Below are 21,960 nucleotides of genomic sequence, written 5' to 3'. Positions count from 1 at the left end.
CAAGCCCAATCTGGAAAACAAGAGTTGGGCTGCTGTGGTTAAAGGTGGAAGCAGGAGAGGCCTGAAGCTCCCAAGGCTCCAGAAGCACCTCTTGAAGGCCACCTATCCAGTAGGTTGGCACTTAACTCTGAGAAGCACAGGCAATGGGTGCCATGATGCTTAAGGCCCTGGCTTTGGGGTCTGAAGAATGAGGTGTGATTCTGGCCGACTTGCTCAGCACTCAGGGTTTAGTGGGCCTCAGGGAGGGCTGCAGGATTCCAGACCTGCCACATGTGTTCGTCAAAGCTGGCAGACCTACCTGAGCTGGGCACTAATTGCCTCTCCCTCCTCCGTGGCCAGGCCCAAGCAGATTGTTGTTGTTGGGTGCCCCTAGTTGATTTGACTCATAGAGATCCTATAGGACAGAGTAGAACTACCCCAGATAGTTTCCTAGGCTGTAATCTTGTGGGAGCAGATTGCCAGCTCCTTTCTCCAACAGTGCCACTAGTGGGTTCAACCATCGACCTTTGGGTTAGCACCCGAGCTTAACCATTACCACCAGGGCTCCTTCCACTCACAGGGTGGGAAACTTATTTCAACGTCTTACATTTAGTGAGTTTAATCTGCAAAGATACGGATTACAAGGTTAAAATCTGCAGCAACCCTCCCTTTCCCTTGCCCTTGTAAAAGCAACCGGTTTTATCAACAAAAGTAGAACGTTCGCGTTCAACTCTTCGTGGCGGATTAACGGTAGATCTTCACCTCTGACCCGGATGCCGGGCTGGTCTAACCGCTCCCCGTGGAATCATGAAATGAACCTCCTTCTCACAAACGTCCGGGATCACACCCATCCGGGAGTTGGCCGTGTGCACCATGTTCTTGCCAAACAGCTGGAACTCGTAAAGGATGAGCTACTCCCAAAAACCGTTGTTGGGTCAAATGCTGCACCCGCACGACTTGGTCCAGGTGTGGGCGTCCAATAGTGTCATGGCTGGTACTTCATGACACAGGCAAAGGCAGGGGGTGGCTTCGTCTCCATGCTGTGGACGTGGTCAGCGATTTACCCTTCCTCTCCATGCTGCAGACATGATCAGCAATGGGCTCAACGAAGTCATAGAGGTGCAAGTAGGGACCTCGGCCGCAGGCATCTGCTCGTACTGGATGTCCTCGAATAAGGTGTCCACCACCTCCACAGAGACGTTGATAACTGTAGTGATTAGGTTGCTGGACAGCATGAGCTTGTTGTTGGCAGCCACAGCATTGCTGATGTGCAGTTGCTGGCGATCTCCGAGAGGCCATTGACAGAGGGCTGCGGGACTGACCCGGGAACGCACGCGGGGCGCAACCGCGGAGGCGGAGGATCTGAGATCTGCAAGGAGCGAGGGGAGCATTTTTCTACTTGGCTGACTTGTTCAGGAAGCAGCCGCGCTGTGAAGTCTGGGCAAGAATCACTCCCAGAGTAGAAGTCTAGGGGTGAGAAGATGAGTCACGACCTTGGGGCCACAATTCCCAGCGGCCCGTAGCTCTGGCTTCCATGGCAGGAAGGAATCGGCTGTGCCAGGTCTTCGAAGAAACCCGGCCTCGGCTCAACACCTAGGCTCACCGGTTAACCACCCGGTGATCACGCCGGGCCGCGGTAGTCTTTGTCAAGACGCCTGCATTGAATTTTGTTGAGCACTTTAAATAAAATTAATCGCTTCAAATTTCTTAGGGAGTTTGAAATGCTGTTCACTGTCTTCGCTAAGCACAAGCAGGAGAAAATCCATTTATTCTGCCATAGTAGATATTAAATTCAGAACAAAAATTATTGAAAGTGGGAGTTTTTGGTATCGGACAGGATCTTAAAGGGCATGTCCTCTCTTAGAAAACTTTTGAGGTATCCCAATTGCCTGGGATCATTTGAGCAACAACATTACTAACAGCTGTGTAAGAGCTGAGCCACAAAGGCCAAAGGAGGACTTCCCAAACCAATAGGGAAGTCAGAGGAAATAAAGTACTCAACTACCTAGAAGGTTTTACTTATTTTTCAAGAGACATCCGTGTCTCCATAAAAGTAGATGCTAAAAAAAATACATTGGTCTAGCCACCTTGAAGAGCCTGGATAGTCTCCCACTTGCTGTTGATGTTGCTGATAGTAATTTGGGATTCATGATTCACCAGACCCAGGTCTAGAAAAGCCAAGGACGGTTAGGTAAGCGATGCCAGCTCCCTACATTCTCTCTCTGCCCAATATAAGTAGTGTCCAAAACCACCTGCAAAGCAGAAGGGCCAAATAGTTGTTTGCTTTGCAGTTTTAAAAGGAAAATTTCTGACCTTTTAAAAATTAAATAACCAAAGATTTCTACTTGGTGCCTAAAAAGATAATATAAGGTGCTTTGACCCAACTTAGTAATAAAGAAAGTCCAATTCATTATTATCTACTCTTTTGACAGATATTATTGCAACCCCTAGGATTTGAAGATTTCTTGAATGTAGGTTGGTAATGACCATATTTTTTAAGCTATTGCTCCCATTATGTTCATTTTCCATTTTCTATGGTGAAAATAAACAAATTTATAGAGCAGTTAGGGCTCTGTGAAGCAATAATAACCTCTTTGGAGTTACCAGAAAATGAAAGCAAGAACTTGGGTTTTTAAATTATATGAATGTCTAGATTTCTGACGGAGAACCCAAATACTATACTCCTAAAATTTTAGAGTTAACTTAAGCCAAACTCTTTTCATTACAAATGAGGCATCTGAGGCCCACAGAGGTAAAATGATGAGCCAATGAAAGGGAAAATTCTCAATTTTTCATTTTTTTTTTTTCTCGTCGTAAAAGGAAACTGCAATCTTGCTTCCTTGAAAACGGACAGGTTAGATTATAAATTCCTTTTCATTACAAGCTTATATCTGTTTTTAAATTCTCAGAGGAACTAAAAACAATTTCTTCTGTTTCTCCCTTAAATAAAGAATGTGCCCGCTTATCCAGAGGGAAAAAAATAACTGTTGATTATCCCCATCTCTCACTTTCTCCTTAGAATGTTTGCCTTTTAGCACTGCAGTAACCACCCGGCCCACTGTGTCTCACCCTCCCCCATACACACGCTTAGGATGTACACAGGTTATCCAATTTCTGGCCCAGTAGCTGTTGTCTCCACCATCTTCTTTTACCCATGAAAGCATACTTTAATGCAAGCAACTAAGAGGGACAATGTTATAGGAACCGTCTTGAATTCACTCTTAGAAAACAAAATTATTTCCTAAGCCTCATTACCTTAAATGTAATTTCTAACAAATTACATGTGACATACTTCTCAACCAATCACAGTACACCCAAGCCTCCCACTGCCAGAGCTAGGAACTTTTAATCCCACCCACCCTTTCATTTTACTTAGGAAATGAAACTCCAAAGAGTTCAAATGGCTCTCCAGAAGTGACATAGCAATTTAACTTCGTGTTCTTCCTCATGCCCCACCCACTTTGTTCTAGCCAAGTTCCTTGAGCACAGGCAGAAAAAGACAACCCAAGGAATATAGAGGACATCTTATCATTGTCCACATCAGTACCTAAATTTTGCCATCTGAATCCAGTTTAAATCATTTTATGCAAGATGGTTGAAGGCTGAAACATCCTTAAGCTATTTGGCTCATAACTCTGACTTTGAAGGCTGGTAAAATGATCCATTTGGGCTTATACAAACTGCCTAAGTGTTCAGCATGCTGGCATTAGGATGTGACACAATATCCTGTACTGGGTATAGATCTTGGGCAGGAAAGGAAGACCATCAGCACTTTTATATTGCTGTTAAGAGATTCAGATTGATTATTAATTCCTCCTTAGATGGAAATACCAATGGTGAATCCATCAAGAAGCCTGAAATCTAATTTTCAAGAGAGTGATTTCTCTGCACCTCAAATAAGAGTCTTACACGGGCCACAGAAGTAGCCAAGAAAAAATGTCAAAAATTGGAACATGAGAAATTTATACATGCAATTAACTGACGTCTTTAGCCTGAAAAGATGCCCTCCTGGTTAAAATGCCCTTCCAACAAGTTTTTGCTGACCTAGATTTTTCATCATAATAATTCTATTTGCTTCCTCTCTGTCTCAGTGCTGATTTAGTTTTCACTCATTTCAGAATATATCTCCTACTTTCTAAACATAATCAACAAAGTTTTAAGAAGCTAACTTGTCTGCCAGTAAAAAGTTCCCTTCCATTTCTTTAAAAAGATATTAGAGAATTACATAAGTAAACTAAGCATTCAAAGGGAGCCCAAACACTCACCAAATAATCTAGTACTGGGGTTTGGATCTAAAAATCTGAGTTAAAGAAGATAACCTACCCAAGGCGCTGGAAGCGAAAAGAGGGAGTAGTGCTGAGAGATGCCAAGTATCCAACAAGGCCAAGAGATCTGTTTTCCAGCCTAAGAGGCTGTAGTGGTATCTATATGAGAAAAAAAAAAAAAAAATGTGAGGGCCAGGAGGAAAGTAAACAGGGAATAGAATTGGTGGTAAAAGCAAGAGAGTCCTAGACAATTGCTTTTAATAAAACTGAAAGATCTTAAAATATGAATTAGTCAAACTGGATTAAAGATACAAGATATTTTTCTATATACAGCTGACTTTATTCATAGATTAAACAAGAAGAATGACTTGATGTCTGTCAAAAGACTGGTTTTCAAAATCCTTTACTTCCTTAGCCTGTCACAGTTCCTATTACTTCTTGTCTGTAAATGTGACTGCCCTGCCCACATTCCTAAAAGAAAGTCTAAAGTAAATATGTCATGTATCATAGGGCTGTTATGATTGATTAGCTCAGTAGCGGACACTTGGTTCAAGACCAGACAATCCATTGTCTAGCCAGCACCCAATCAAAATACGACCTCAAGAATTTAAGTTAAGAGATATGCCAATTGTACCCAGGGGGTAGAATGTAACTGAACTAAAGGTCATGTGGACTCTGACTGAGCTTGCCATTTTGGTGTAGACAAATGTGTAAATAGAGGATGCCAATATTCAGAAAAGAAAGATGGAACAAAAAAGTAGATACTTAAACAGTACACAATACTAGGGAAGCCAGCACAACTTGTACAAGGAAAAGTCACATAAGCTCCATAGACACATCCAAACTCCCTGAGGGACTGAATTGCTGGGCGGAGGACTGTGGGGACCATGGTCTCAGGGAACATCTAGCTCAACTGGCATAACATAGTTGATAAAGAAAATGTTCTATATTCTACCTTGATGAGTAGTGTCTGGGGTCTTAAAAGCCTGTGAGCAGCCATCTAAGATACTCCACTGGTCTCACTCCTTCGGGAACAACGGAGAATGAAGAAAACAAGATACAAGGGAAAGATTAGTCCAAAGGACTAATGGATCACAACTACCATGGCCTCCACCAGACTGAGTCCAGTACTACTAGATGGTGCCCGGCTATAACCACTGACTGCTCTGATAGGGATCACAACAGAGGGTCCTAGACAGAGCTGGAGAAAAATGTAGAACAAAATTCTAACTCACAAAAAAAGACCAGACTTACTGGCCTGAGGGAGACTGGAGAAACCCCGAGAGTACGGCCCCTGGACACCCTTTTAGCTCAGTAATGAAGTCACTCCCAAGGTTCACCATTCAGCCAAAGATTAGACAGGCCCATAAAACAAAACGAGACTAATGGGGCACAGCAGTCCAGGGACAAGGACTAGAAGGCAGGAGGGGACAGGAAAACTGGTAATAGGGAATCCAAGGTTGAGAAGGGACAGTATTGACATGTCATGGGGTTGTTAGCCATTGTCATAAAACAATATGTGTACTAACTGTTCAATGAGAAACTATTTGTTCTGTAAACCTTCATCTAAAGTACAATAAAAAGATAAATAAGTAAAAAAGTAGATACTTTAAGACCTTGTGGTCCAAGAAAGGGTGAGAGAGATGTGGGAAGAGTAGCAGCCTCGGTAACTGATGGCATAAAAGTCCTCAGTCAGAATTTGTATGAAATACCCACTTATATGTATTTCATTTCTGTTTCCTTTTGTCAGTCTCTCCCCCATTTATTTGAATAAGCTAGACTAGGTTTCTGTCCCTTACATCCAAAAGGACTTTGGCTAGAAGACCACAATTAGCTATTCCTCTAAGTTATTTTTACTGTTTTCAGAAGGTACTGAATGGGCAGAACTGTCTTCTGCAGAAAAAAGTTTAACTCTAGGAAAAGAGAGGATGCTAAGAACAAATGATCAAATTGTACTCTAAAATATAAATGCACATGTATATACACACCTTTGCATGTAATACAGTATAAAATACAATAGATCTGTTGGCATTAAATGGGACAAACTTACCTGTTGCCCTTGGGAAGGCTACCGTTAGCTTTACCCACACATAGCAATTGCTCATAGTGATCTCAAGTCTCACTGATATATATATATATATATATATATATCCCTTCATATTTTTCTTCCTTATCCCTCAAAATAATGAAGAATATTCTGAATTTTACCTAAGGGAAAAGCACTGATATCTATTTCCACAAGATAAATTCTAGATAAGACAAGAAAAGTTGAACGTGTAAAGAGAAAAGGGATAATTTCATTATTTTTACAAAATACAAAGAGAGAAAAGTGGATCATTTTGTTCCTGAAATTTCAGTGGAAGGCAATATTCAAAAGCGAGAAATCTGCTGTGAAAATGAACAATTGTTTTCTATGCTTTTTGGCTACAACATGCAGGATTACCAAAAAAACAAAAAAGGCAAAATGACCAGACCTAAATCATCAGACAGGCATCTCTAGGTTCAACATGTAGACCCAAAGATAATCACTCTAAGGAAATCATATTTCAATGACATGGTCAACATCATATTCAAAATACAAGCATGCCAAAAAGATCAACCGTAAAAATTTCCTTTTGTTTATTCAGAGGAGGAAAATACTTTGAGAAGGAAATGACGATCAAAAAGCTAGCAACAGCGTTCTGTACAGAGAGAGCAGGTCTGGCAGGCTGTCACAGCTGATGCAGCACAAACCCTGCCGTCGAGATGGTTTAATGCAAGCCAGTTCTTTCCAGAGACTCCGAAACCCTGTAATGACGATTCAAACTAGCTTAAAGAGCCGGTAAAGAGAAAGTATTGAAAATTTTTCCATGTGTTCTCACCTTAAAAGCATTGTGGTAAGGGCCTTTGTGATTGATTTTACATGCTTGCCTTAGTAGTTTTTTTTTGTTTTTTTTTTTTTTTTGTGGATGGAGGACTTTAAATTATTATAATTAAGACTCTTCTAGAAGCATGTCCAAAAGAATTAAGTCTTATAAAAAGATCATTCTGTAGAGAATGCCGTTGCTAGTTTTTGATCATTTTCTTCTCCAGATGTGGAAAAATGGGAACCCTCATACACTGCTAGTGGGAATGTAAAATAGCATAGCCACTTTGGAAAACACTGTACCAGTTCCTCAAAAAGTTGAACATAGAGTTGCCATATGATCCAGCAACTCTAGGTATATATTCAAGAGAAATAAAAACATACCTCCACACAAAAACTTGTACACAAATGTTTGTAGCAGCATTATTCACAATAGTCAAAAAGTAGAAACAATCCAAATGTCCATCAACTGATGAATGGATAAACAAAATGTGATATATCCATACAATGAAATATTATTCAGCCACAAAAATAAACGAAGTACTGATACATAGTACAAATTGAATGAATCTTGAAAACATCACACTGAGTGAAGTAAGTTAGACACAAAAGGACAAATATTCATAAAATGGAATACTACTTAGCAATAAAAATGGACAAATTAATGATAAACACAACATGGATGAGTTTCACAAACATTAGGCTGATTGAAAGAAGCCTTAAAGAAAGAGCTCATAATTCATATTTTAGAAATTTAAGTAAATTTCTAAATTAGGTAGAACTAACATATGGTGGAAACAATCAAAAAAGTTGCTGCCTCTGCAGAGTGAGGACAGGGAACAACTGGGAAGGTGCATGAGGAAACTTTCTGGGTGATGGAAATTTGGGTGACATTAATAGAAGTCATCCTTATTACATTGATCCATCCCTTTAAATATTACCCCTTTCCCAATTCCACTTTCACCACCCCCACACCTGCAAAGTCACATGTCTCTCCTCATTCAGGTTCCAACATCCCATGCTGAGCTATCACCACCTTCTACCCACTTGGACAACCTTCTCACCCCACTTTGTCCCTAACATCCCACTCTAGGCCAAAGGCTCACCAACAGACGCCTACTCTACTCAGCACCATCTAATGACGTTAGGGGAAGAGCTCTGCGTTACATTTTAAAAGACCTCTCTATCTCATTGGTCATTTTGTCATATTGTAGTGACTTGCATGTTGCTATGATGCTAGTAGCTATGCCACCTGTATTTCAAATACCAGCATGGTCACCCATGGTAGACAGGTTCAACAGATTTTTCAGACTAAGACAAACTAGGAAGAAAAGCCTAACAATCTACTTCTAAAAATTAGCCAAGGAAATCCTTATGGGTCACAAGAGAATATTGTCCAACTCGCTTGCTTTGCACACTTCATCAGGAGAGATCAATAGCTAGAGGAGGACATCACGTTTGGTGAAGTAGAGGGCCAGTGAGGGCAAGGGAGACCCTCAGTGAGATGGATTGGCACAATAGCCACAACGGCAGACTAGAACATGCTGGTGGTTGTGAGAACCAGGCAACATCCCGTTCCGTTGTACATAAGGTCACCATGAGTCAGAGCAACTCAATGGTACCTAACAATAATAATCCCATTTGAGGCTGCGAAGATATTATGAGGTAGGCAGGGCATGTAATTCTAACCCATTTTTCAGGTTAGAAAAATGAAATTCAGAAAAGTTAAATATCTTACCCAAAGCTACTTATTGGTAGAAGAATATGGCCCAGGTTAGCACATCCCTCGTCTAGAGGAAGTCCCCATCTACACCTCTACTCCTTACATCCCTCTTTCAGAACCAGGAGATCTGGAGGAGACCTGAGAATCAGGAAGAATAACAAAACGGTAACTTGGAAAGGGCCAGAAGTCCAAAATCAGTTTCAATGGGCCAAAGCCAAGGTGTCAGCAGGTCCACACTCCCTCTAGAGGATCAAGGGGAGAATCCGTGTCCTTGCCTTTTCCAGCTTCTAGAGCTGCATTCGTGGCTCACGGCGCCTTCTTTCATCTTCACAGTTAGCTGTGTAGCATCTTCAAATCTCTGTCTGCGTCCATCGTCACACTGCCTTCTTCTTGTGTCAAATCTCTCTTTGCTCCATCTTCCTATGTCCTTTTCTGTTGTAAAATCCCCCTCTCCCTCCCTCACCTAAGGACATTTATGATTACATTGATGGACCACCTGGACAATCCAGTATAATCTCCCTATCTCAAGATTCTTTATTTAAACACATTTGCAAAAATCTCTTTTGCCATGAGGTAACATTCGCAGGTTGCAGGAATTGCGACCTGGATCTTTTTGAGGGTCATTATTCAGTCTACTACAGGGGCCAATGGAAACTTATCTGCTACAGAAGCACGCACTAAGCACATTTCTTTTTATGGGAAAAGTTAGAAAAAAGTTAACTTATTTTTCCAATCATGGTTGAGATAATGCCACCAGCAAAGACATTTCAAACAAATTTTAGACTGTCAAGTTTATAGTCATGCTCATTCTATTTTCCACAAAAGAACTCTATGTTGAAATTTACCAACCAATTTTCAGCAGCCCCTGTCACTCAAGTACATTTTCCATCTCCAGTTGATGCACAGAGCCAGGGAATTATCATAGAGTTGGAATTGTTTGGTGAAGATTAAGCATATTTTCCATTAAAATGCACTTTGAAAGCTTTTCCCAAGGAGTCTCACCCAAAGAAACAAAGCATTAACATTCTGAATATGAACGAGCTTTCTGTCTCTGTTCTTTGTTTTCCTGGGGCAGGGGGTACCCGAAAAGCACAGAAATAAGGAATTTTATAAGAAGACCCAAGAGAGTGACTTTAGCTCCTTAAGGCAACTTCTCTCCTGAAAAACAGAATGAATGGAGATTCAGAATAGGTATTTTAAAACTCATTAGAAGTTTCCAATTTTATGTCAGTTTTTAAAGCTATGACTTGGTTCACGGTTTAAAAAAAAAAAAACCAAACCCGTTGCCGTCGAGTCAATTCCAGCTCATAGTGACCCTATAGGACAGAGTAGAACTGCCCTATAGGGTTTCCAAGGAGCAGCTAGTGGATTCGAACTGCTGACCTTTTGGTTAGCAGCCGAGCTCTTAACCACTGCACCACCAAGGCTCCCGGTTCCAGTTAAGTAGGCTTAAACTGGTGTTTAATAAATGCCATATACAAGAAGGGTAAATAACTGCATTAAATCCGAATAAGGCCCCACCCTAAGGCAGAATCTTATTAGGTATTAATATTTTGTATTACATAGCCCATCACACAGCATCATACAATAAGTGAAATTGCCGATTTCATCCTGAGGCTCATGGAGTTATAAAGCTGTTTATAAAGATTAATTCACTGGTAAGTGACATCTCAATTTATATGCATTGGTTCACTCCCTGAAGTGTTTGCACCTCATCAACAGTCACAATCTCATCAAGCCACTTTTTTTTTTTTTTCTTTTTGCTGTTAATGTTAATCAGAAGTGATATAACAAATTCTTAGGTGAATAACTAACCGGCCATTGGCACTCTTCATTGGAGATGTATTAGGATGAAAGCAATTAGCAAAAGGGTAACTCAATTACAACAACTGGTAAACTGAAGAGAACCAATGAAACAGTCTGCCCCTCTAGTTCCACTAGCAAGACAGGGATAAAATGTGATACGTGTTTTTTTTTAATGTATTTATTCAAAGAAATCAAGAGGGGAAGAAAGCAGACATCCTGAATACTGCATGGAATATTCCACTGAGATAGAGTTTATGGCATCACAACTCACCATCTTAGAAAATTCAAGAAGCCCAATCAGTGATGGGCAGGCCATTGAATATTCTGATTCACGGTCTCCATTAAAATGGGATTCGTTTCTGATTGAAAAAAAGTTCATAGTACTGAGGAGGCGAGGGAAGGAGGAGAAGTAATCTTGTTTTTACATCTCAACCAAATAGAGAAGAAGGTATGAAATTACTTTCACGGTATATGAACTCATGGTCACTGCTAGTCTGTGATAATATTCTTTACGGGATTCTTGATCCGAGTACTTTAGATTTCAGCTTTTAGCTGACAACAGCCTACAAAACACCAGCATGAATTATACATGGAAGGATCACAAAACCTTGAATGAAACAAGGGGAGGCTGATGAGGTTTGGTTGCTTAGATGTACAATTAAAATAAAACATGTTAGAAAAATCCTTCTCAGGGACAAAGGAAGCAGCTTTGTAGAGGAATAAACAAAGACGCTTCAAATGTAATTAACTAAATAGGAATGAGAGAAAATGGGTGGTTGAGCAATTTTACTTCTGGAACTGATTTTTTTGATTTGTAGAAGGAACAAGCAAGCCAACTCCAAAACCTTAATCATGTGTTCATCGTACTTGTGAGTGCCTACCAGGCAGTGGGTAACCTACTCGACTGCGCCTAACGACAACAACAGCCACGCAGTGACAGTATGCTAAGTGCTAGGGATTCAATGGGGAACAAGACAAACATGTTCTCATCTTCATTAAGCTTACATTCTGGTAGAAGAGATGAATGATATGTAAGTAGATATTTTTGAAAGTAGAGCTCACAACCCAACCTGAGCAGAAGCACGTAAAACAAGTAATTCCAGCAATGTTAACAGAAACAAGAGTAACTCCCTACAGGAGACATGAGTGGTCACTCTCCGATCATGAGTATGTGTCTTCACTTGATAGATGGTGGTTTTTCCCAAGAATTAGCCAGATCTCAACAGAGTCACATTTCATAGATGCTGGTTATGGATGTAATTGGTGAGGTATGTCAAGGATTTAGGAAGTTGTCCATCTCTGGAAGTCTCCCTAGATATGGCTAAAGGTCAGAAACAAACAGAATCCATCTTTACAGGGACACATATATGTGCAAGGAAGTGCAACATATGCAACATAACCCCGCTGTCTTTGGAACAGGAAATGGCTCTAGGAAAGATGTCCCTACCACAGCTAACTTCATCCCTTACTTGGCCAGTTGCTGCTTTCCTGTGCTCTTCTTCATCCCATGACAGAATAGAGGAGCCAACAGCAAGCACCAACTTCCCCACCAAACATTTCGCTGCTATACACGCTGATTGATGTGGATCAAGGAAGTCTCCATCCTCCATCCCGACCCCATTCCCTCAACTTACAAATGCCTCTCCTGAAAAACTGAAAGTCCAACCCAAAGTCCTTCTGTGGAAATAGATGTTGAGAGTCTCGAATCATATTCAAATGTACTTCATGGGACTACTTGAGCCACAACATAGCGGTTCTAAACCCCAGCTACACATGAGAGTCATCTGGGAGGCTTTTTAAACTACTGGTGCTTGAGCTCCACCTCCGCAGATTTTGACTTAATTGTTTGGGGTGGGGGCTCAGCATGGATAATTTTGAAAAGCTACCCAACTGTTTCTAATGTGTAGCCAAGGCATTAATATCCACTGTGTTTATGCTTGGAGCACTGGTGGTGCAGGGCTCAACTGCTAACCAAAGGTTGGCGGTTCGAATCCAGCAGCCACACGGGGGAGAAAGATGTGGCAGTCAGCTTCCAAAGATTAAAGCCTTCGAAACCCGATGGGGCAGTTCTACTCTGTCTTATAGGGTTGCTATGAGTCTGAATCAACTCAAAGGCAGTGAGTTTTGGGGTGGGAATTATTGCTGTAAGAAGCCCAAGTGGCACAGTGGTTAAAGTGCTCGGCTTTTAACCTAAAGGTTGGCAGTTCAAAACTCCCCTGTCCTCGGGAGAAAGCTGTGATGGTCTGCTTCCGTAAAGATTTACAGCCTTGGAAACCCTCTGGGGCAGTTCTACTCCATCCTATGGGGTCGCTACGAGTCGGAAGGGACTCACCAGCAGTGCGCTTGGTTTTTTGGTTTGATATTAACGCTCTGGTGTGAAGTAGTTTGTCCCTTTAGTCAAAAGAGGCTCAGAGAAGAGAAGCCATTTCAGCAGAGCACAACCCCCTGGAGTGGACACAAGAATGAACAGCCTTAAGGAGCCAGGGGTGGTGAAAAGACACAAGGAACGTTAGAGGAGGCACAAACTATGTACGCCTCTAAATAGGACCCTAATGAGACAGTAAGGTCTTAATCTAAGGAGCTTGGGTTGCAGGGTAAAGAGTGCTGATCCTGGGGAGGAGCTGCAAACTCCAGTACTCAGAGGAGCTAGGCAAGAAATATAGCAAAAAACAAACAAACAAAAAAAGCAACAACAAAAAGAAAGAAACATGGCTAAATTAGACAGTTCAACTTGACAGTGTGACAAGAGGGCCCTTGCCCTGTCTAAAGAGGGCAGCTGAGATCAGCTCCAGAAAATGGTTGCCTAACAGAAACACAGACCCAGCAAAGCTGAGTCTCAAATCCCCAACAGATACTCAGCTTCAGGATTCAGTAATGAGAAATCAGAATTCCCCAAATCATAAGCTATTTTTTATTTTTCTTAACATTTCATTTACATGTTTTTAAATAATAATAAGTGACCATAATAATAAACAGTGAATCGGGTTTTGTTGTTGTTATTGTTGTTGGTTTGTTTTTTGTGATAAGGTTACACTAAAATTGTCAAAGGTTTCTGTAAAAATAAGGACAAAATAGTAAGTGCATGAATTATTATTATGAGCCAACATATTGTGACAAGATGATATATTTCAATAACATGTATGAGTTATTTCTATCTGATATTGACAGTTGACAATAAAGAATATTAGAAGGAAACACTAACCCGAAATAAATGTTAAGTAAAATCCTTGACAATTGAAAGAAAGTACCACACATATTTAATCATTTGAAGTTATCATTCTTAAAATGAAATTTTAAAGCAGACAAAGTATTAATTGCCCTATCTGATAATCTTGATCTTTGCTTTGTGTCAAATATTACAGAATAAGAAAAAACATTTTAATTTTGTGTTGATATTGTTTGAATTGTAAGAGTACATCCAAAAGCGTCTTTTATTTGGTATTAGGGCGCATGTTGCTTCATCTAAGCTCAGATTCGTATATGCTTTGATTTTGGTTTTGACATGAAAACTGATATTGGTTTTTTTTTTGTTTTTTTTTTTTTTTTGCTAATTCACATTTTAGATCAGTTTCTGGAAAATTTTTTTGTTTTATATATATATATGTATTTTTACCACAACAAAATTTTAAAAAGAAAAGAAATTAGAAACAGAGATTGTGAATTATTCTTAGGGAAGTACTGGCTATAAATGTACACTGCTACAAGAGAGAAGAGCTGTATCTCAGAGCCCATACTTAACTCAGCAACAGAAGCCTAAATAGAATGTAGGAGGCCAAAGGCTGATGGAAAAAAAGGTAGAGGTTTTAAACAAACAAAATGAACATCAAAAGGAAGAAAGAGACCTCAGGAAAGGCCCAGGGAAGGGCAATGCCACTATAACAGATTGTTACATTTGGCAAAAAGACAGGAGAGTTTTAGACACCACACTTGGAAAGAAGACAATTTGTCATGGTAGCAGATTTTCCCCCGGGGTACAGGACTATTGTGTCAAAATTAACCTCCTGATGTGAGATTCCTTCTAACTGAGTTGTACATTCACAGGTCCTCAGTTCTGGAAAACTGGCATAGATTGATTGTCTGGCAATGCTGGAACCAAGAAGTGTTTATTTTTTGCTCTCTTCTGTTTATCATTCAACTTCTTCCAGATAAATCTCTGTCATAGTCTACGGCTTCTTCTGGCAGACCAAGGTGTATTCAATATTCTTGACCAACACCATAATTCAAAGGAATCGATTCTTCTTCAGTCTTCCTTATTCATTGTCCAGTTTTCCCATCCATATGAGGTGACTGAAAATACCATGGCTTGGGTTAGGCACACCTTAGTCCTTAAAGTGACATCATTCCTTTTTAACACTTTAAAGAGGTCTTTTGCAGCAGATTGGCCCAGTACACTACGTCATTTGATTTCTTGACTGTTGCTTCCAGGTCACTGATAGTGGGTCCAAGTAAAATGAAATCCTTGACAACTTCAATATTTCCTCCATTTATCATGATGTTGCTTATTGGTCCAGTTGTGAGGATTTTTGTTTTTTTTTTATGTTGAGGTGTAATCCATACTGAAGGCTGTAGTCTTTGATCTTCATCAGTAAGTGCTCCAAGTCCTTTTCACTTTCAGCAAGCAAGGTTGTGTCATCTGCATATTGCAAGTTGTTAATCCTTAGAAGCAAGGATGGCAAGACTTTGTCTCACGTTGGACAGTTATCAAGAGGGACCAGTCCCTGAAGAAGGACATTATGCTTGGTAAAGCGGAGGGTCAGCTAAAGAGAGGAAGAGCCTCAATGAGATGGATTGACACAGTGGCTGCGATTATGAGCTCAAGCATAGCAAAGATTGTGAGGATGGCCCAGGACAGGGCAGTGTTTCGTTCTGCTCTACTTAGGGTCGCTATGAGTCAGAACCAACTTGATGGCATCTAACAACAGTCTGTGGCATATATCAAAAATGTAAATCTAGAATACACTGTATGTTAAGTTCCAACTAATATTTTGTCATGGGAAATTCTACTGGAATATTTCATTATACAATTTTATGTATTGTGGGTGTATTCTTGAAACTTTGAAACCATAAGACACAAGAGGAAGTTGGAATTAAATTAATCCAATTTTTTAAGTATTTGATGGTACTGATGGAGCAACTTCAGTTACAGGGTAAGGCAGCCCAGTATACAGCAGCTGTTGAAGAAATCCAGATTCCAAATAAGCCATCACTGATAGAGAAAGAGCCAACCAAGAAAAAAATGGTGAAATTGAGTTGTGTTTGTGTATATTTGGGGACATTAACGTTTCTGTGGCAACAAAAGAAAAAGAGATTCACTTGATTATGATTTTAATTTTTCTTATGAAACAAAAGATCGACTTGATAAGGAAATTTATATTGCTAAAATTTAGCTTTATCATGTTATAGCATTATAAGGTAGATAAACCTGGATTAAAATCCTAGATTCAACGTTTATTAGCCTGTGATTTTAGCAAGTCACTTAATGTCTTTGTTATGGATTGAATTAGGTCGACCAAAAATTTGTATTGTAAATCCCGACCTCTACGCCTGTGGTTATAAACCCTCCTGTGGTTATAAACCCGCCTGTTGTTATGAACCCGCCTGTTGTTATAAACCCATTGGGAAATGGGTTGTGTCTTTGTTATGTTAATGAGGCAGGATTAGTGTTGAGTATATTTTGAGTCAATCTCTTTCAAACTATAGAAGGAGCAGATTGAGCAAGCAGAGATGAGGGAAGATAGATGCCAAGCCACATGGAGATCTCCAGGGAACCAGGAAACAGCAGCTGAAGAGACAAGGACTTTCCCCCAGAGCCAGGAGAAAGTCTTCCCCTAGAGCCAACACCCTTGAATTCAGACTTCTAGGCTCCTAGACTGTGAGAAAATTAATTTGTTTGTTAAAGCCATCCACTTGTGGTATTTCTGTTCTAGCAGTAATTAAGACAATCTCTGAGCCTCAGGTTTCTCACCTGTAAAATGAGAGACCAACCATCTCACCGTGTTAATGTGAGAATTGAGTTAAATAATGTCAAAAAAGTGTCTAGCACATAACAATTGCTCAATAAATGTTAGATAGTATTATTACTGTTTTTTTTTCTGGCTTTATTCTAGTACAAATAATAAAACACTGTTAGGTGAGCTGAGTTGAAGGGATAAGGCAGGAGGATGAAGAACATCAAGCTCTGAGTTTTTACTATGTGCTTGACATTGTACAGAGCTATCACATGGATTCCTCATGACGACCTTACGGAATAGGTACAATTATTTTACAGATGAAGAAATGGAGGTTCAGAAAGACTAAGCATTTTACTAAGGTCAACAATTGTATTAATAAGTGACTCTAGGATACTAAACCTAGACAACTTGATTCCAGGAACTATAGACTTGACAAGGATAAAATAAAATACAGTTCAGCAAAATTTAAGTCAGAAATAGAGGCCAAAAGAAACAATCCACGTGTCCATCAACAGATGAATAGATAAACAAAATGTAGTATATCCATATAAACCAAAAACAATCAAACCTGTTGTCATCGAGTCGATTCCGACTGATAGCGACCCTATAGGACAGAGTAGAACCACCCCATAGGGTTTCCAATGAGCGGCTGATGGATTTGAACTGCCGACGTTTTGGTTAGCAGCCATGCTCTTAACCACTATGCCACCAGGGTTCCAGTATATCCACGTAGTGGAATATTATTCAGTCATAAAGAGAATTGAAGTTCTGATGCATGCTAGGACATGAATGAACTTTTAAAACATTATGCTAAGTGAAATAAGTCAGACACAAAAGGACAAATATTGTATGGTCCCACTTATATGAAATATCTAGAATAGGCAAATGCATAGAGACAAAGTTTATTATTGGTTACCAGGGGCTGGGTAATGGGAGTTATTGCTGAAGGATACAGAGTTTCTGATTGGGGTGATGAAAAATGTTTGGAAATGGATAGTGGTGATGGAAGCACAGCATGATGAATGTAATTAATGTCACTGAATTGTATAGTTAAAATGGCAAATATTATGTCATGTATTTTTTTTCTTAATTTTTTTTTTTATTGTACTTGAGGTGAAGGTTTACAGAACAAATAGTTTCTCATGAAACAGTAGTACACATATTGTTTGATGACATTGGTTAACAACCCCATGACATGTCAACCCTCTCCCTTCTTGACATTTTTTTTTTTTTTTTTTGGTAAAAATATACATAGCCAAAGAGACACCATTTCAAAAATTTCTACATGCACAGTTCAGTGATATTTACTACGCTCTTCCAATTGTGCTGCTATTCTCACTTTAGATGAAGGTTTACAGAACAAAATAGTTTCTCATTAAACAGTTAGTACGCATGTTGCCCTATGACAATGGTTCATAACCTCACAACACATCAACACTATCCTTACTCAACCTTGGGTTCCCTATCACCAGCTTTCCTGTCCCCTTCTGCCTTCTAGTCCTTGTCCCTGGACTGCTGTGCCTCATTAGTCCCATTTGGTTTTATGGGGCTGTCCACTCCCAGGCTAAACGGTGAACCTCAGAAGTGACTTCAGCACCGAGCTAAAAGGGTGTCTGGGGGCCATACTCTCAGGGTTTCTCCAGTCTTCTTTAGGCTAGTAAATCTGATCTTTTTTTTGTGAGTTAGAATTTTGTTCTGCATCCTTCTCCAGCTCTGTCCAGAATCCTCTGTTGTGATCCCAGTCAGAGCAGTCAGTGGTGGTAGCCGGGCACCATCTAGCTGTACTGGACTCGATCTGGTGGAGGCCTTGGTAGCTGTGGACAATTAGTCCTTCGGACTAATCTTTCCCTTGTATCCTGTTCTCTTCACACTCCCTTGCTCCCGAAGGGATGAGACCAGTGGAGTATCTTAGATGGCTGCTCACAGGCTTTTAAGACCTCAGACACTACTCACCAAGGTAGAATGTAGAACATTGCCTTTATAAACTGTTATGCCAATTGAGCTAGATGTTCCCCGAGACCATGGTTCCCACAGCCCTCCGCCCTGCAATTCAGTCCCTCAGGGAGTTTGGATGTGTCTATGGAGCTTCTGTGACCTTTTCTTGTACAAGTTGTGCTGGTTTCCCCAGTATTGTGTACTGTCTCACCCTTCACCCAAGATACCACTTATCTATTGCCTATTTAGTATTTCCCCCACACCCCTCGCATCCCTGGTAACCAACCAAGGTTGTCACCTTTTGTGTGTGAACTTTTTCATGGGTTTTTACAATAGAGGTCTCATACAATATTTGTCCTTTTGTGATTGACTTATTTCACTCAGCATAATGTCCTCCAGTTTCATCCATGTTATGAGATGATTCACAGATTCATCATTGTTCTTTCTCGTTGCATAGTACTCCATTGTGTGTATGTACCATAGTTTGTTTATCCATTCATCTGTTGATGGACACTTAGGTTGTTTCCATCGTTTTGCTATTGTGTTGTCCTATATTTTTTACTACAATAAATTTTTTTAAAAAAACAGAGGATGGCTCCTCAGGTAATGTATAGACTGGCCTTGGCATTAACATCAAGAAGCCTTCTGGAGCAACATCAGAGGCATTCATAAAAGCCTTAAGGGACTGAACTGCCCATCTTGTGGTCGTGGGTGCAGAGACAGGGACTGAGTCAATGGCCCCAGGAAAATGGGATCAGGCCTCTGATATATTCCTGGCCTTCATGTCTCATTCTACACCCGAGGATGAGGAGTTTGTCCCTGGATTGGTTGACCACTGTCCTGAGATGTGCGTTTTTCAATGGAGCTAAAGATCATGTGCATATTGTCTCTCTTTTGACTCCCTTAATACCTTGAAGCTGGAGAAGAAGACAAGAACTGGGCCTTCTCTCTTCAGGGGAAAACATCTGTCCATTTCTGTTTTACTCTTACCATCCCCACCTCCCCCCACTTCTCTTTTTTAGACCTACTTCATCCACTTCATCCCATCTGGTGAGGAGAGGTGAACCTGGAGGTGGTTCCTTTCTGAGAGTTTCTTGTGGCTTCTTCTTTTATTCATTATTGCTGGGGTGCTCTGGATCTTGTCATTGGAACAGATAGATCTGAGACTCAGAGATGTGCTTAATGGGAAGGAAGCAGAATAGACCAGTCAGTGGTCAGTCTATCCTTGACTACACATTAGAGTTCACCTTGTCAGGTTTTAAAAATTCTGTTGCCCAGGCCATACCCTATACCAGTTTTGCCAGTATCTCTGGTGACAGGGGAGAGGGGAACCCAAGCAACAGTATATTTTTTTTAATTCCAGTTAATTCCAATGAGCAACCAGTGAAATAGACACATAACCTGTTTTGATTCTAAACCTCAGGACAGGACTGCCCTTAGGATGGGCAAATAGTAAGTTCTCCATATGGCTCAGTATAGACCATTAAAGTTCTACAGTAGGTTTTAGGGCCAGAGCCAGAGCATAGTAAAGAATGTTCCTTTGTTCTACCATTTTATTCTGTTAATGTATATTTCTTTTGGGGGCTTTGCATGGTTAAACTGGAATAGTATTCCAAGGGTTTGTGTCAAATACTCTCTCACTCTCACCCTCTTACCCCTTAACATTTCTCACAAACTGTACGTATCATATTTCTCTCTAATTACAGTAGTTTTTGTTCTTTCCCCATTCCTGTTTCTCTCAGGTCTTCAGCAACACTTGAACTGAAATGTAGGTGCTAGCTAATTATGATATGATCTCCTACAACATCAGAAATGATAAAAAGAAATATATCATAAGAATAACTGCAAGAGGTGGAAAAATGTTTGAAACCCGATAGGTCAGCCAAAAATTCTATTTATGTGTATGACGAAACTAAAGTCACTGTTCTACTTGTCTTATAATTATGAAAAATCACATATTATATTCATCAAGGAAGAACATTTAAAAAATAATAAACTATGCACAGGAGGAGAGGCTAGACAGCAATATAAGAATGAAGCAACCATGGCCAAAAAGTAGCGGCTCTCAACTTAGTTCACAATTAGGAATCTCCTGGCAAGCTTTTAAAGATCAACGAAACCAGAATCTTCCGAGATGAGACCCACGTATTAGCACTTTTTTTAAAAAAAGCTCCTCAGGTGATTCCAATGTTCAGCTCAGGCTGAGAACCAGTACTTTAAGAAGCCATTTCAGAACCTTTGGACACGTAATAAATTGAGACTTTTTGAATGACTGTTTTCTACTGAGGGAAACCCTGGTGGCGTAGTGGTTGAGAGCTATGGCTGCTAACAAAAAGGTCAGCCGTTCGAATCCACCAGGCATTCTTTGGAAACTCTATGGGGTGGTTCTACTCTGTCCTATAGGGTTGCTATGAGTCGGAATTGACTCAACGGCAACGGGTTTGGGTTTTTGTTTTTTGGTATTTTCTTCTGAAGAGAGAGAAATGAATGGGAAAAAAGCCCAGAACATCAAGGGAAAATTCCACTCCTGTTAAAAATAGTGTTCTCAAACCAAAATGACTTACAGGTCAAGGTAGAAAATGTTAACATTAAAAAATGTTAACAAATGGACAAGGCTTGTTATATAATGGTGGTTTAAGTTTATTCTTTTGACATAGACACCCTTTGCATGTAGTCTACTCTTCAATGTCATTTAAAAAAAAAAAAGTGTTCTTTGATTTTTCTGGAAAAGCCATGACATTTTTTTGTCTGGATTTTACTTTTCCACTTTTGACAGAAAAATATTTATGAGACATAATTGCATTTTGCTGTTTATTCTGCTATAAGAAAAGCGAGATGACAGTAAATGGCAACTTTGTAAGACAACAACATAAAGGCTAAGGAAAAGAGGCTTGCAGAACAATTTTGGCATATACGGCATCAGCTTGCAACTGCTAGATGAAATCATCAAAATAATGAAAAAGAGATAAAGCTGATTTTCTGGTTCACTTCAAAACTAAGCTCAAATGAATTCTCAGGACATAACGTGCAATGGTTTCAGGGTACTTAAAGGAAAGAGATCTCTTCACTATTTATCATCTGCTTTCCAACTTCCCAGTCAAATTATATTAGCAAATTTCCGTTTTGCAAAGCACTTGTTGGCCTGATGACTCTAGCTCACACAACGCAAAGAACTGTTGCAATTACCTGGGCAATTCATGATGAGCAGGGCATTCACAAAGCATTCAGGACACTCCATTATCATTGTCATTTCAATGGAGGCAAATTATTTATTGGAAAACCAGATAAAGCCGCTCATACTTATCAGGGAAAACCATAGAGGCGCGAGCAAATGCTTCAGCCTTTTCTGTCAAGTGTGGTATTTCAGCCAATTAATCACTGACAGCACCTTTCATTAAGCTAAGGAGTCTGTCAAGGCCTAAAGCAAAGCAAAACTCTTTTTATCCAATCAATCAT

The 21,960-nt window shown here is 40.1% G+C and overlaps 1 pseudogene; it reads right to left on the bottom strand.

Moving 5' to 3' along the window:
- Window positions 1-737: 737 nt before the first annotated feature.
- On the bottom strand, window positions 738-21,748 carry LOC101343150 (dual specificity protein phosphatase 18-like; annotated as a pseudogene).
- Between the last annotated feature and the right edge of the window lie 212 nt (window positions 21,749-21,960).

Source organism: Trichechus manatus, unplaced genomic scaffold, assembly GCF_000243295.1.
Source record: "Trichechus manatus latirostris isolate Lorelei unplaced genomic scaffold, TriManLat1.0 scaffold00007, whole genome shotgun sequence".
In the NCBI taxonomy this organism is placed as follows: Eukaryota; Metazoa; Chordata; class Mammalia; order Sirenia; family Trichechidae; genus Trichechus; species Trichechus manatus.
The sequence above is the reverse complement of the archived record's forward strand: the minus strand, read 5'-3'. Positions and strand labels throughout refer to the sequence as shown.